A 16,332-nucleotide genomic window follows, 5' to 3' on the forward strand; every position below is an offset into this window, starting at 1 on the left:
CCTGGCAACACTTAATCGTCGATCCTAGTATTTTTTTTTTATTTTGTAGATTGCATGTGTGTGTGTCTGTCTGTCTGTCCGTGCCTGTTACAAGTTACTGTGCATGTTTTTAGTATTTCCAAGTCACTTTAAATACTTTAGTGGCAAGTGGGGAGAAGCTACAGAAGGAGCAGTTAATAACACTGCATTTAAAATGAGAATCCCTCAAGCAACAAACAAATAATATTTTAAGGATAATATGTGTGAATGTTTCAATAGATAAAATATATCTTACAATTAAGACAAAAATAAAATTATCTCTAATAAATTACTATAAATACGCTATCAAGTGTATCAACATTGTAGGCTTTTTGAGAAATTTACCAACATAATGATCATCTGAATTGTAGTAATCCATATGTTGATCGGTTACTCTTTCACCTACTTCTTCATTTTTCCTACATCAGTATCCAGTTAGATTTTCTGTATTTTCAGTGTTCATTTAGAAGAGAAGGGAGGGTTTCACATTATTCATGTTTTGGAGGTTAACGATATAGTCAATCATCTGAAATTCACATGGATCGTTACTGCTTTCACATTAATTTATGCTCAATTAACATGCTTAGAATCAGTTTTCTGTGGACTGCAGCCATTTGGCTTTATAGCTTCTGTCTCTGCAAGGTTCATTTTGTTCTGATCATTAGTAATATGAGTAGCTACAGTCTTCCTTACTGTCATTAAATGTCTACAGGGGTTTGGTTTTGCTCATAAATTGAATGGGGCCAGCACATGATGGGATGCTGTGACAGAGTTCCTGGCTACAAGGCAGATTGCTACATCCTGGCAACTGTCCTCCATGCAGATATGGTGCTCAGCCAAGCAGCAGGGTCACAGGTGTACCTTTGTGCTGGTGTATGGGAAAGGTCATGGGTGGAAGGCCTTGTTACACTCGGATGGGAAGACGTATTGTCTGCACTTGAACCTGTATGCTGTTCTCTTAGGAGTAGGGAGGGAATCAGCAGGCCTTATTTTCCTGTAGTGAAAATCAGCAGGAACATGACTTTTTCCATATTGAACCTAGAAGTAGCATTTTAGAAATTATGCACAGTGTGCCTAGGGTTCTATTAAACATAGGAGAACATGTAATCCTTTCTTGCCCGTTTAGGTGAAAAACGAATTTATAATGAGGAAAATTGAAAGTATTATGAATCAATTCACTTGGACTGCTGTCATAGTTGTGGAAGTAAATAAACTTGTTTCTGAGCATTTTTCCATATCCTGGTAAAAATCTAATGTTTTTTTTTCTGTTTTCTTTTTTATTTTAAATTAAGGCATATAAAACATTTTTCTTTCTCTCATGCTCTCTCTCTCTTTCTTTCATTCTTTCTTTCCCTCCCTCCGTCCCTTCCTCCCTTCCTTTCTCTCTTTCTTTTCTCTCTTTCCTCTTGCAACTATGAGAATTTCAATAAGTGGTTTTACAGGCTGAGTATCTCTTATCTGAAATGGTTGGGACAAGAGGTGTTCCAGACTTCAGGCTTTTTGGGAGGGGGGTTGGAATGTGTGCGTATAAATAAAGAGGTGTCATGGGGATGGGATCCAACTATAAAGACAAATTTATTTATGTTTTATATACACCTATACACATAGCCTGAAGGTAATTTGATACGATATTTTTTAGTAATTTTGTTCACAAAACAATGTTTTGATAATGACTAATCACATGAAGTCAGTGCGGAATTTTCTACTTGTGGCATCATGTTAGTCCTCAAAAAGTTTCAGATTTTGAGCATTTTGAACTTTAGCTTTTCAGATTAAAGCTGTTCAACTTGTCTTAAAAGAAATGGCCTTTGAATATAGATCAACTAGGAATTTAGTAATTTACTTAGAAAAATCAGTATAAAGCAAGGGAGTAAGGCTAAAAAACAAGCAAAAACAAACAAATAACCTAGAAGGGGATGATTCTTGCTGAAAGTTCTTATCCCCCCACCCACCCAGGTCACATTGATTTGTCACCTGTCAGTGTGTGCTCCGCTGTAAAACACACACTGTTCTAATACACATTTCTCTCAAATTCACTGTTGCTGTTTTCATGTCAGGGATAAAATTCCAAGCTGGAAGACTAAGAATTAAGAAATATACTATGGTGATTTCAACAGCAAAATTACCTGGTGTGCTGTTCTAGAGAATGCTGAATATTTATCAGAAAGAGCCTGGAGAAATTTAGAAGTCCTTGTTTCAGGCTCTGTGGTCAAGCCCAGAAAATCTGGTGCAAAGAAACAATACAAAGAACTACCACTTTTTCCATGCTTACTTGGGCCCAAGGCATTGTTGTATGTGCTTTATCTTATCCTCTTAAACATATGGCATGGACACTATATTATCTCCATTTCATAGATGTGTAACTGCAGGAACAGACAGACAAATACCATGCTTTGGATGACAAAGGTAATAGTGGCAAACAAAGATTCTGGCCTCCATCTGCCCAGAGCGTGCTCATTCACCACAGTGCTGTGTGGCCTTCTAGAGAAGGGAGCCAGATGCTTTGTGAGGGGCAGAATGTCTAAGATCAGTTCTGGAACTACTTTGAATAAAACTAGGAAAGAATTACCTAGTGGGTCAGACAAAGAACCCATAAGACCCATTCAACCTTCTCCAATAAAGGAACTCTTGGTTCTGACCAAGAGTTCTGTTGTGACAAAGCACGACTCTTCTCTGTGACAGCACCCTGAAAAAGAAAGGCTCTAGTAACCACATATTTCAAGTACCCTCAATGACTATCATGACTCCCTCATTTGTCATGATGGGCAGACTCTGCAGAAATTCAGGGAGACAACAAAACATATTTGTTGAAAAATTAGTAAGCAAAAATGGTGAGGGGTAGAGAAAATGGAAGAACTTGGAGGATAAGTATACAAAATAAGCTCAAAATAGTAGTCAACATAAAGCCAGTAAAGAGAATAAAAAAGAGATGATATCTTTGCAGAAAAATGATGAGAATTTATTTTAATTCATTAAAACTCATGACATATATTGAGTGCTTTCTCTGTGTCAGGCACCACTAGGCTTAGTACTAAGAATAAGTAAATGAACATGTAATCCTTATACCCAAAGGATTTATAACCAAATAATTGATATACAGAAACATAGCTGACTATACCAAGAGAGGAGCAGAATTTTTTTTTTTTTTTTTTTGAGAATCTAAGGAAGAAAGTAAAAATACCCGGAAGATTAAAGACAGTGTGTACCTTAATGTGTTTCTTTCATCTAGTTCCATAGATTTTTGGGTTTTATCCAGGATAAAACATGAAGCTTTACACTAGATTGACATGAAGTTCTGGACTGAATTAGATGCTTGGGAAGGTGGCATTTTTGTCTGATCTATGTACGTGTAACTGAGAATACGGCATAGAATTTTACTTGCTTGTTTTTCCAAGCACTAGATACTTTTGAATGTCCTCATAATGTGAACATAAATTTCGAAAGCAGATAAAAGTACTAATTTATTTAACATGAATTGAATCAACAAACCTAGTCAATAAAACACAGTGTATTATTTTATTTACCACCAAAACTTGAAATCCTGGTTTATGAATGACACTTACAGGCCTTAAGACAATTACTTTTTGCATTCAATATTGAGGAAAGCATAATTCACAACACTACCCTCAGACCCAGAAGACTATAATTAAGTTATTCTAAAAACATGAAAGTAAAGTAAGAAACTTTTAATTAAAAAATTTCACTTGAAATACTACCAGTAACTACCAACTGTTCACATTTATTCTTATGAATATAAATAACAGACAAGAAGAACTTATAGCCTGAAAGTAGCATTAGACTTTTTCTAATGTGATATTATTAAATCATATATTCTGTATTTTCATATAACTATTAACTTCATGCCAAGACCTAGCTGTTAGCTTATAGGTACTTGAAAGCCTTGCTTGGTGTTTAATTGCACATATGGGTTACTAAAGCTCACCTACTGGTGCCATTTTGTTAGGTTCACCTAATTTTTTCTAATTTTCAATGTATATTGTAATTTTTAAAAATATGCACTGTTTTAGGAGGTTTTAGCATAAAACCTCCTCCTGCTACAGTCAAAATGGCTAAAACGAATTCCTTTATCGGTAAATATTTTTGGAAGATGAAGAGATATTTTTTGAAAATTTGAAGAAGTATTAGGACAAGTTATTCAGTGTGGAAAGTTTTCTGTAAAGCTGGTAAATAAAACATGTTTCTAATACATCTCGAATTAAGATATTTGCTAAATTCTGTTTTAAAATATTGAAACGCATATACCAATTTTTTTTTCCTGAGCAATAAAGGAAGTATAACAGAGAAAATATGTTTTTTAAAAAATAAATGTCTTTGGTAAAAACAATGGGAGGGATACCATGGGGAGAAATGCCAGATATAGATGAAGGGGGAATGGAGGCAGCAAATGACCTGGTTATGTATGCACCTATGCAACAACGCTGCATGGCCTGCGCATGTAACCCAGAACCTAAAGTAAAATTTTAAAAAATGTCTTTGGTAAAAACAATGTTTTATGGAAAACAATACAAATCAATAACTGATAAAATTAGAGTGACTGTACAAGAATGAATCTCTTCTATAACAACATATTTTTTTTCACGGTTAAGCTGCTTGGTTTAATTTTTTAGCACTTGAAAAAAATCATACAGTAGTTTGAACACTCAGACTCTGCAAACCTCCACTGAGGTCAAAGATTTCATTGATACATAAGAAATTAGTTTACCAATTGTTTTGCAGTTTCATCTTAGTAACCTGTTTTATCCTATTGCCATTGTCCCAACCGTTGAAAAAGTTTACAGTAATTTACATAGAAATATTTTCAAAGTGCTTAAGAATAGTGATTGTTCTCTGGGCTATATACAGATGGCCTATACAATGTGTGTACACGTGGTATGCATGATAGCACAAGTTTCATTGCTGGAATATGGCTTTCTAGGGAAAGTGCATATTTGGCCAGAGATGGCGATACTGTCTAGAAATTCAAGGGTACAGATACTTGGTAACCACATCCAAAGCTGAAGTAGAATGTGGACAAGAATATTTACAGTAATATAAAAACGGTAAAGTATACAAGCTTGATCCACGCAAAGGTATCTTGATGTTCTTCCAGACGAGAGGAAGAAAGAGACTTCAGCTGATGGCTCTGTTACCATTCCAATGGGGTTATTACTGGTTTAGACCTCAAAGGTCAAGACTCGTCTCAGAAGTCAAGCTAGATCATCATCTGCGCTTACAACTGATATTGCTGGGTATGTGTGTCCAACAGAAGCACTGTGTCTACTGATGTCTATGGAGAGGTCCTCTTCAGTGGTTTTCAAATACACGGGATTGTCAAAGTTCAAGCTTTTCATATTCTTGTGTTGCCAATTCCACCATATAAAGTAGCCACCTACTGCTGCTGTCACTAAGAGCAAGAGAGGATGAATGGCCCATGCAGCAGAAGTCCCTTCTGGGGGAACACTGACCTCTGATACTGCTGTGGTCACATTGATCCTTTGGCAGTCTTGGCCATTTTCCTCTAGATTGTACCCATTGGGACAGGAATAGGTGTATTTTGGAGAGTGATCGTTAATCTGTGGTGCTGGCAGGCATAGATATTCACATCCTCCATTCTCCATGTCTTCTTCACACCAATTTTTACCTGATGGCCGTACAAGCTCATGATAGACAATGACGTCTTGGGCATCATTAAGGTTGTTGACTAGAGTGGCTAGCTCTGATCCAGTGAATTTATTGGCTCCATAGACTGCTTCATTTTCCCCGTCTGTCCAGTAGACACGATCCTCAAATATTGTTAGTGCAAGAGGATGAGCTAGGAACTCCAGAGACCTTAGGACTATCCTATGATCTGGGCCATTCAAGTCCATGCTAGATAACATGTGCAACTTAGAATCAAGCCAATAGAGGTGGCTTTTTATAAGGTCTAGTGTAATTCTGCAGGCCACTGGATATCCACTGTCACCAGTGGACGTCTATCAAATCCATTCATTCCTGCTTTTTCTATTTTAGCTGGTTCACTCCAGTCTGATCAGTAAACAAAGCCAGAGAATGAATCCACAGTTACGCAGGCAGGTGCTCCCAAGTCAGAGTTAAACAGGAATTTTCTTTTGGTTCTGTCTAGAATAGCTGCTGCAATAGTCTTAGAAGCCGCATCAGTCCAGTAGATGGTCTTGTACACCCAGTCAACAGCAGTGGCTACAGGATTATAGACACTGCCGATCATTTTAACATGTCTACCGACCTTGTCATCAATTGAGGCACTGAAGATGGCCTTGTGGCTTAGATCAGCCCAGAAGAGTTTCTGAGCAGCAATGTCAGCATGGAGAGCCACAGTGTTTCTTAGCTGTTCAACTAGTTGGATATATTCTTTCCTCTCTAAGCCAATCTTCCTGATGTCTCTTCAATTAGTAAAGATCAGACTTGGCTCTTTGCCTACCGCCAAGAACCTCCTCAAGGAGGTGGATAACCTCCACAACATCAAGATCCTGTGACTCCCCAAGGCGCTGCATGAGATGAGCTGGCTTGACTACTTCGCCCTTGGAGGAAACAAGCAGGCCTGGAAAAGGCAGCAACAGCTGACCTGGATATCACTGAAATAAACAAACTAACAGCAGAAGCTATTCAGACACCCTGAAATCTGCCAAAACACGAAAGGTAATGCAACGAGATAAAATGATAGTAGAAAAGAAGAAAAAAAATAAACATAAGAATCTTCGAACTGCAAGAGTCAAAAGGTGTCCTCCATTCAAGAAGAGAACTCGGTCCGTACAAGAAAAAGGCAAAAGGAAAAGGTCAAGCCGTGCTAACACTGTTACCCCCGCCATGGGCCGACGGGAGGTGTCCATGGTCAAACCAATCCAGGCCTGACACCTAGGTTTGACTTGAGGGTCTTCAAGACCCCTGGCCTGCACACTCCAGCAGCAGGAGAGCGGATTTACCACATCTCAGGGAATGGCAGCCCTCTTCCAGACAGCAAAGAGATCTTCCTCACTGTGCCAGTGGGTGGCGGAGAGAGCCCTGTGATTATTGGCCAGTGACTTGCAGGGGCACAGTATTGCTCAGCTGGATCCAGAGGCCTTGGGAAACACAAAGAAGCTCTCCAACCGTCTCACCCAAATCTGCAGCAGCATACGGACCCACAAATGAGAAGCCAAAGTTGACAGGATGGACTTTTAATGGGCACCTCTGGGACCCTGAAGAGACTTCTTCCCTTCAGGCTTATTGTTTGAGTGTGAAGTTCCAGAGCGAGGACCTGTGTTGCGCTGGGGAAGTTCAGGAATTCAGACATGCCCTTCCCACACCAGTTAGGTAGAGCTGTACTGTTCAGCCCCCGCATTTCAGCCGACCCAGCCATTGCTTGCTGGCTCCATGCCATGGAAGCTTCCCGTCAGTCTCCCAGCTGAATCCTCCCTGCCTCCAAGCTGCTGCCTTCTGCCTCCTGTAACTCGGCAACCTCTTCACCCTGCCCTCCCTGCAGTTGAAGGGGTACAGAAGAACCCTGTGTTCTCGGGAAGACTACCTTCACCACCCCTACCCAGAGAACTTCTGCATCTGGTATCTCTGCTCTCTATGCTTGAGACTGGAAGGTTTAGGCTCAGATAAATAAGCTCTGGGCCATGAAAGGGCAGGTCCAGAAAGTAGGGGGAGCTGTACAGATCAGCAGAACAGGACAGTTGGCAGCAGTGACCTCAGCAGGGAACATGCCCATCTCCCCTCCCACGCTCATCACACCTCCCCCTCCCAGCCCTCCTCTTCCTCCTCATCTTCCTCCTATGGGAAGTGCTCAATGGGACTTTGGGGTCTTTCACCTGCTGTGCCCAGTAGTTCTTTTGAAATCCGCTTGTGGAACAGTATTTTGTGTTTATCCCTATTTACTGGAGACCAAATACTGGTTTGGAGACAACTTCCGTGTCTTGTTCTTCAACCTCCCCTGTTAGTGGGAATTTGGATAAGGGAATTGTAGGGCTTAGATTCTGGGGGTTTTATGTGATTGTCCATCGAATAACTGTCTCTAAGCTGTCCATGGTCCAGTGGTCAGCTTGGAGACAGTTATTCTATGGACAGTCACTTCAGAGAGCACCTCTTTCTTATGGAGCTCATGGGCACAGGGGCGGGGGTGACTTGCATGGTGGTCTCATTCCATGTGTGCCTGTGCCTGGGGCATGGGCTTTGCTAAACGGAGTCAGCAGTGAGGTCCTCATACTCTCCAGCCAGCCTCTCTGCCCTGGAGAATCATGCACTGTGTTCTAAAAATTTGAGAATTAGAGTCCTCACCCCCAGGCTTAAGGACACATGGCTTTCTCATGTATGGATCTTTGTGGTAGCTACTATTTTGCAACATGACAATTTTGGTAAAGTCCTGTTCAAGTTGTATTCTTTTAAGTTCTTTTATTCTCCTTTCCCTGAGATTTTTGTATGCATAGTTCTTCTGAGTAATGATATCTCTAAGCTGATCATTCTAGTCAGAGCTGGTACTGCTTTCAATAAATTCTGGTTTTGTGGAAAAAAAAATTGTTGGCAAATGATTGTGGCAAGAATTTGAAGCCAGAAAATGCAGAAAAGTGATATAGTATGTTATTGATGCAGTTAATTTAATTAAAACAAGACTTCCTTGATAATTGTAAAAGACATTTACTAATAGTTTGTAATCATGCTCAGAATTTTAATGAAAATTTGTTGTACTCAGATATTTACTATTTGCCTTCTGGAACTCATGTGGTGCTAAACTCAAAGATAAGTCACACTTTTTTTTTTTTTTTTTTTTTTTTAACAACAGCAACGACAAACAAGTATTCCAAATTTGCTAACATTTTCTGGGTGGACAGTAGGTTCTCAGTCATGCTATTTAGCTTAACATTTTACAATGTAGATACTTCATTTATCCTTTTATAGCAAAAATACTAGTTGATTGATATTTGACAAAGACCTCCCTTTGGTATGTAACTTGTGCAAAGTAAAGATAATTTTTAAATGAATATTTAGAAACATTTTCAGCAATTATTTGGGTATTTGATTTTGAAACTAAAATCAAGGTCCATTTGTCAATACACCATTTTCCCAATCTCCATGTTTCAAATATGTGGAAGCAAACTTTTAATAATTATTTTAGAAGTAAAATTTCTAGGTCTTCCAAATAAGTGTTTTAGTGAATTTTAAACTGTTGAACATAGCAAATGTAAGACAATTAAATTAGTTTGAAAAAAGATGACATCAAAGAACATGGAAATCAGCCAGCCACATTTCAACAGAAGCTTTTGTATCATAGTATAGATATTTACTCATTATAGTTAACAAATTAATTCTTTCATTTGAATTAATATTTTACAAGGCAGCTGTGTCAATTACATCACACAAGTTATTTCCCATGAATATAAAAGTGATGTTTAGATTAGACTGTAGTCCATTAAGTGCGCAGTGGCATTATGTCTAATAACACGTGTATGTACCTTAATTTAAAAAATATTTGTCAAAAATTGCTGACAATCATCGGAGCCTTCAGCAAGTTGTAATCGTTTTGTGGGTGGAGGGTCTTGCCTCAATGTTGATAGCTATTGACTGATGAGAGTGGTGGTTGATACAAATTGAGGTTGCTGTAACAATTTATTAAAAGGAGGCAGTGGTAAAGTTTGGCACGTCAATTGATGCTTTCTTTCATGAAAGTTATCTCTGTAGCATGACCATCATTAATGGTCACTTCATTTTAAAATTTGAAGGTTTGCAAGCTAAATACAAGGCCTAGAAGCAAATCTAGGCAAGAATTAATTTCAGCACAAGATATGGAGATGCATAGGGATGAATAACTTTGAAAACCTTTTAAGGCCTTCTTTATTTAAAAGTTAATGACCAACGCTTGGGTTTCTAAGTATTTTGAAAAATAAAAAAAGGTTGAGTGGGACTTACCAACTAAGAAAAACAAGATCATGCATTCAATTTTGTGTCATCTTAAATTCAAATGATTATTAAAGCAGTTACGGCTGAAAGGCCGTACCATTGCATGAAGCAGTTATGGCTGAAAGGCTGTACCATTGCATGGCACATTGCTGTGATTGATACTGCACAGTCTCCGTGGCCCTCCCATTGATTTTCCTCAATCATCTCATGGTGGATGATTTCTGTTCGGCCTACTACTTGCTAATTATTTATGAATTTCTGCTTTTATTGCTACCATCATTTGTTTAATGGAATCTACACAGTGGAGAGATTTTGCTCTATTTATCATAGTACTCTGAATTGTAAATAATGGATTCAGAGAAGAAAAATGTCACGTTTCAAGTGAGCATATGAACTGCCTCATTTGAAGATATCGTTTAATACAGTGAAGAAACTGGGAGAATCAAAATGAATCAGAAGTAGATTCACGTGTGTGTGTGTGTGTGTGTGTGTGTGTGTGTTAGAGACAATAATCAGAAAAGCTTAGAAGATACTATGGATGGCAGTTATAAGTGTATGAGAAGAGGTAACTGGCATAAATATAAGGAAAGTTAAATGTTTCTAATATGTCTACCTGGTGGAAATCATAACAGATAATCCACCTTGAATATTAATATTTAATTGCTCTAAAGGGACTACTGCAAAAGATAAGGGCAGTTTCTCTCAGAGCAGACAGTCGTTTGATGCAGTCTTCTCTCTTCTCCCAAAATAACTAGCAAAGGAAAGGTGGAAGGAGCTCACTTTTGGCACTAGCTCACAGTGATCTTACCCATGAGAGCCAATCCTGCCAGAAATTTACTCCGATCCCAACATTGACAGCTGTGTACTCCTCTGTATTTCAACTCTTCTTTACCAATCTGTTTCTTAGTCACAGCGTTTACTGTTCTTTCCAGTGCTAATCACTGAATATCTCTTTACTACCTTCATGCTCTATCAGTTATCATTGCAACTTCTATATAATAGAATCTACAACTTCTTGGTGTTGACTATCCCTTGATTACATAAACATGCTCAAGTTTATGTCATCAAGTTATGTAATTTCCTGTCTTAAATTTACTGCAGAAAACAGAAAACCTTCCTTGACTTCATGCTCCCCATTATATAATAGTCATTCACTTGTTCCTTTATTCAACAAACTTTGTTTTGCAAACCTATTGTGGTCCAGGCATTGTTCCACAGAATGGAATTATAGACTCACAGAACAATCAACATGCAGATGTGCAAGGAAATGGAAGATAATTAAGAAGGATAAGAAAAATAAAAGATATAAATGTTAATAGGCCAATTGGGTTATCGGTGAATGAGATATATGCTAAGCAAATAGTGCTGTCATAATCTGGGGTCAGTGTGCTCCTGGCACTCACTAGCTCCATAGATAGTGTCATGACCCTCAAATCCAAAAGGAGTTTTGACATGTTTGAAAAACAGAAATAAGTCCAGTGTGGGTGAAAGAAATTGGTAATCGGGAACATAAGAAAAGTCAGAGGATAGCAGGAGCCAGATCACACGGGACCTTGTAAGATAGGACCTTGTGGGATATGGAGTGTTGCTTTTATTTAAAGTATAAATGGGAAGACATAGGAGGATTTTAAAGAGGAAAATGTCAGATCACCTAATTAGGTCTTGTAGCCATTACTTTGCATGTTTTGGTGGGATGGAGACCAAGGAAAGAAGAGAAACAGGAAAACCAAGTAGAAGACCTCAGAGGTTTTAGGAGACTAGAGATAGAATTTCTGTGTTTCTACCATTACAGTAAGTGCAGACAAGTGTAAGGTTTCAAATGTGTTTTCAATTTAAAATTACCATCTTGAAGAGGTAGGTATTAAATATAATGGAAATCTAGGAATTAATTAGAACTCTTAAGTAACTGGGTATGTATTAATACCTATGCTTGTGACTGAGATGCTGAAGTATGGGTGAAGAACAAGTATAAGGAGGAACCAAGGGATATGTTCACGCTTGCTAAATGTACGGCAATTAGTTATATACTTCTGGAATTTGAGGGAATACTCAAGTCAGAAAGTCAGAGTAAATATTTAAACTGAAAGATCCAGCCGGGCGCGGTGGCTCAAGCCTGTAATCCCAGCACTTTGGGAGGCCGAGGCGGGTGGATCACAAGGTCAAGAGATCGAGACCATCCTGGTCAACATGGTGAAACCCCGTCTCTACTAAAATATACAAAAAATTAGCTGGGCATGGTGGCGCGTGCCTGTAATCCCAGCTACTCAGGAGGCTGAGGCAGGAGAATTGCCTGAACCCAGGAGGCGGAGGTTGCGGTGAGCCGAGATCGCACCATTGCACTCCAGCCTGGGTAACAAGAGCGAAACTCCGTCTCAAAAAAAATAAATAAAATAAATAAATAAATAAATAAATAAATAAACTGAAAGATCCCAAAATATATGAGAATCTGTAGGAAAAAAGAAAGGAAGAAAGAAAACCATCAACAGAGAAAGAGATCCCAAAGCAGAGCTCTGGGACCTACCACATTTATACGACCTATCACATTTGTAGAGGAGGAAAGGAAAGCAGTGTGAGAAAAATGGAGAAGTGGCATCAGAGAAGAGGAGAGGATGGTTAATAGGCAAAACTGTCAATCAAGTTGGATCCTGCTGAGAGGACGAGTAAAATGGGATGTAATGTATGGCTAATGTATTTGGAAAATTGAAAGTCACTGGTGTCCTTGAGAAGAGTAAAATCATTCCAGTAATGGATAGGTTATGTCAGGTGGAGTGATACAAGAAAACTGGGAAGGAAGAAGGAGGTGGAGATGGTGATTATAGCTCTTTTATTAAATTTTGCTGCAAAGGAAACAGCTTAGATTATAAAGCTGCTATCTCGATATCATTATTGTCAATAGAACTTAGTGCGGTCACTTCCACTAAGACACTTTCGAATGGCCTTTAAATGCATTACTTTCATGAGCTTAAATACTAAAGTTTTTAAATTTTGATTTATTAGGCTTAGTTTAGTTTCTATAGCATAGAGAAAATTATTAATTTCAAGCTACAAGTAGATAAGAAAAATATTGGTTGAAGAAAATATTTAAGTGTGACTTAATTGTGATATAAAGGCGATTCTACCCTGAATTTAAGGAAAATGGTTAAACTATCATTAGGTGGTTAACCACTGCTATTTCAATGTTGATTCATTCAATAATAATTTTAAGTGTAAAAACTGAATTTGTACTCATTGTCACTGTAATGTGAAACTTAGAAAAAATGAGTTAATTTGAAGTATCTTTCTATTCCAAAAACGTTAACTTCTGGAGAATTGAAGCCTAAACTGTTATCCAATAAAGGCTGTCTCTGTGCTCAGTGGTGCCAATTTTGAGCTTCTGCAAAAACTATAAAACGTTGTACATTTTAGTATGGGAATGCTGTGCAAAATCTGCCACCTGCTATTCCTATTACTGATTTTCTTAATTTTTCCAAGAATTATTAACATTTGGCTGCATTTTTATAAACTTTCAAAAGTTAATAAAAGTTTTAGCCATGCAGGTCCCTTTGACTAATGTAAGTCATTGCCAATTGGAATAAAAGTTGGCTTAGCTTACAGAGTTCCTTTATAAAACGAGCCATGTAGAACCCTATGGTAAGTCAATTTTTATGACACTCCTTCTAGAATTTTAACTACAGAGTTTTCTTTCTTTATTATGGGATAGATACAATTTATATTAATGTCTAATATCTCTGTCTCTAAATGATAAAATATGTATTAGAATTAAGCATTTCAGGACCTATCAAAATTTAAATGATTTATATAAATACTGTATTTCTTGATGAAGTGATACATTAAAATCTTAAATTAACCCACGGTCTTTAATAAATGCTTAATAGACGTTCTAAGGAAAGGAACTTTTGGACTGTAACATGAATTTTAAATTTAATTTAATAAGGTAAATGTATGTAGTAAGTGTTCTTTAAGCAGAAGCAGTTTAAAAATTGAGTTCTTTTATAGTAGTGCCTTAAATATGTCACTAAAATAATTCTTTCTTAATAGGGTACCCATATTTTATAAAATAGGGTTAGATTATTTTCTTGAAAGAAATAGGCACTTTTTAATGATCATAAAGCTTACAACTCATGCTTTTTGTATGATAAGAACTGTGAAAACCTAATGAAGTAAATTTTAGCTTAAGTGCGATGTACCGAATTATGACTGCATCACTGTCAACCCATTTTACATTGGAAAAGAAGATGCTAATTATGCTCTGCCAATTATATTTACATGCTTTCTTTAAGATAGAACATTTAAGACTGCATCTTGCTTTTTAGAATACTTCATAAAAAACAAGAGTCCAAAATACTGGGTTGTTAATTGAAAAGATATATAATGCAGATTGAGATATTTTAACAGTTAAAATTTGGCCTTCCTGCCCAATATGTTAAAAGTCTCAGTGCAAGGGGTCTCAAATCAATAATTTGTGTGGATTCAATATGACAAGTAGGATGAGTCTTAAAGACATTGAATCTATGAAAATAAAACAGCCATTTACCTTAAGATATATTGAAGATTTTATTTTGTTTGTCCAAAGTAAACAAATGAACTCCAATACCATACACAAAATAATAGATGTTATGGAATATTATTTAAGGTCTTAAACATACTATTTTTACATATCAAATCTCAAATAACTGAAAAATTAATGATTCAATCAGCAACAACATAATGAAATAAGCTACAGACACCTTAAAGAATAGTAACTGTCTCTAGGTGGCACAGTATAACACAGGAATGTAACCAGCTGGCAAGTAACCTGCTGTTTAGCTGCTCTGCCCACTCTAGCCTCCAGAATTCTGATCACAGTTCTCAGCTGATTTACCTAATTTAAATATTCTTCCTAAGCTATATAAGAAAACACATTAACTTAGAATTTTACAAGGACAACAAAAAGAATTGTTAAGAAAAATTATGATCACACCATAGAACTAGTCATATTAAGCATTAAAATCTACAACGCATTATAAATATGGCTGGGCATGGTGGCTCTCACCTGTAATCACAGCACTTTGGGAGGCCAAGGCTGGAGGATCACTTGAACTCATGAGTTCAAGACCAACCTGGGCAACATGGCAGAAACCCGTCACTACCGTAAATTTAAAAATTTAGCCCGGCAACGTGGTGTCCACCTGTAGTCCCAGCTACTCTAAGGGCTGAGGTGGGAGGATCGCTTGAGTCCAAGAGATGGTTAGGGTGAGCACTCATCATCCCACTGCGCTCCAGCCTGGGTGGCAGAGCAGGACCCTATCTCAAAAACAAAAACAAAAGAACAAAACAACAAAACAATAACATGCAGCACTGTCCTAAGCATCATATCAAAATTTTCATTACTAGAGAATGTATGGAACACTTACACATTTTAGACAGGAGGTGAGCTATTACATAATAAAACACACAATGAAATTTTAGGAGCTTCCATGTTACAAAGTGTCACTATTTTCCTCACGCATTGGTTCAATTTAGGGCATATGCATTAGGGGCAAGGTGGAGGGGAGGGTTTTGTTCTCTCTATTTATTCAAAGACACATCTAGTGCCACTGCCATCCACCCAGTAACACCTGAGAGTTCCCCACTGTACTTTGTGAATGCAGCCAGTGGAGTAAGAAAAAAAAAGAAAACATGAAGAATGGCATTGAAGTTTTTTTGTTTTGTTTTGTTTTTGTTTTTCCAGCTCAGAAAGTAGAATACATACTTCCAGCCAATTATATTGGTTAGAACTCCCTCCTGTGGCCTCAAACAAGTATATAGGAGCCTGGAAAATGCAATCTAGTTGCGTACCAGAGGAAAAGGGCTTGATAAACCCAAGGCATGATCTCTAACATTCAAAGTTTCTAGTTTAAGTAAAATATATGGGTTGAGTTCTTTATTTTTCCTATGTCAACACCATTTTCACACCCTCATGTGTGAATAAATGCCTTCCACCATACTTTCTTAAGAATTCACACATCTGCACATTTCTGTATGTCTCTCCTATTGCTACCTTATTTCAGGGTCTTACTCTTTCTAATTGAGATTGATGAATCATCATATAAAAGATGATCTTCCCCTGAATGTTTTCCAGGGATCTCTATATAGATTCCCAAGTGATCTTTTAAAAACACGCATGATCCTGTCACTTTCTGCTTAAATCCTTCAATGGTTATCTTCCTCTATAGCTAAAGCCCAAATACCGAGCAGGTAATATAAAGACCTAAATCCTTAGCACAATATGACAGAAATTGAAGTTTCTAATATCAAGGCTTTCATTCTGGTTGTAGGATCTTTCTTGTTGTACCACATCTTAGATGTTCAACTTTGGCGGATTTTCCTGAAGCCAAAGGTTATACTCTTTTCCCACTGCGACAGGTGATAAGTTCATGTGAGCCATCTGCAATCTCATTGATC

General features: G+C 37.6%; 1 protein-coding gene and 2 pseudogenes across 1 annotated transcript in view; 2 read left to right on the forward strand and 1 right to left on the reverse strand.

The window, feature by feature from the left end:
• The window catches only part of GPC5 (glypican 5), a 1,400,898-nt gene that overhangs the window by 1,080,004 nt on the left and 304,562 nt on the right, over nt 1-16,332 (forward strand). The window lies entirely within an intron of this gene.
• Nucleotides 4,965-6,451, reverse strand: LOC108314620 (annotated as a pseudogene).
• Nucleotides 6,453-7,256, forward strand: LOC108314622 (annotated as a pseudogene).

This window comes from Cebus imitator, unplaced genomic scaffold (genome assembly GCF_001604975.1).
Source record: "Cebus imitator isolate Cc_AM_T3 unplaced genomic scaffold, Cebus_imitator-1.0 Scaffold158, whole genome shotgun sequence".
Lineage (NCBI taxonomy): Eukaryota > Metazoa > Chordata > Mammalia > Primates > Cebidae > Cebus > Cebus imitator.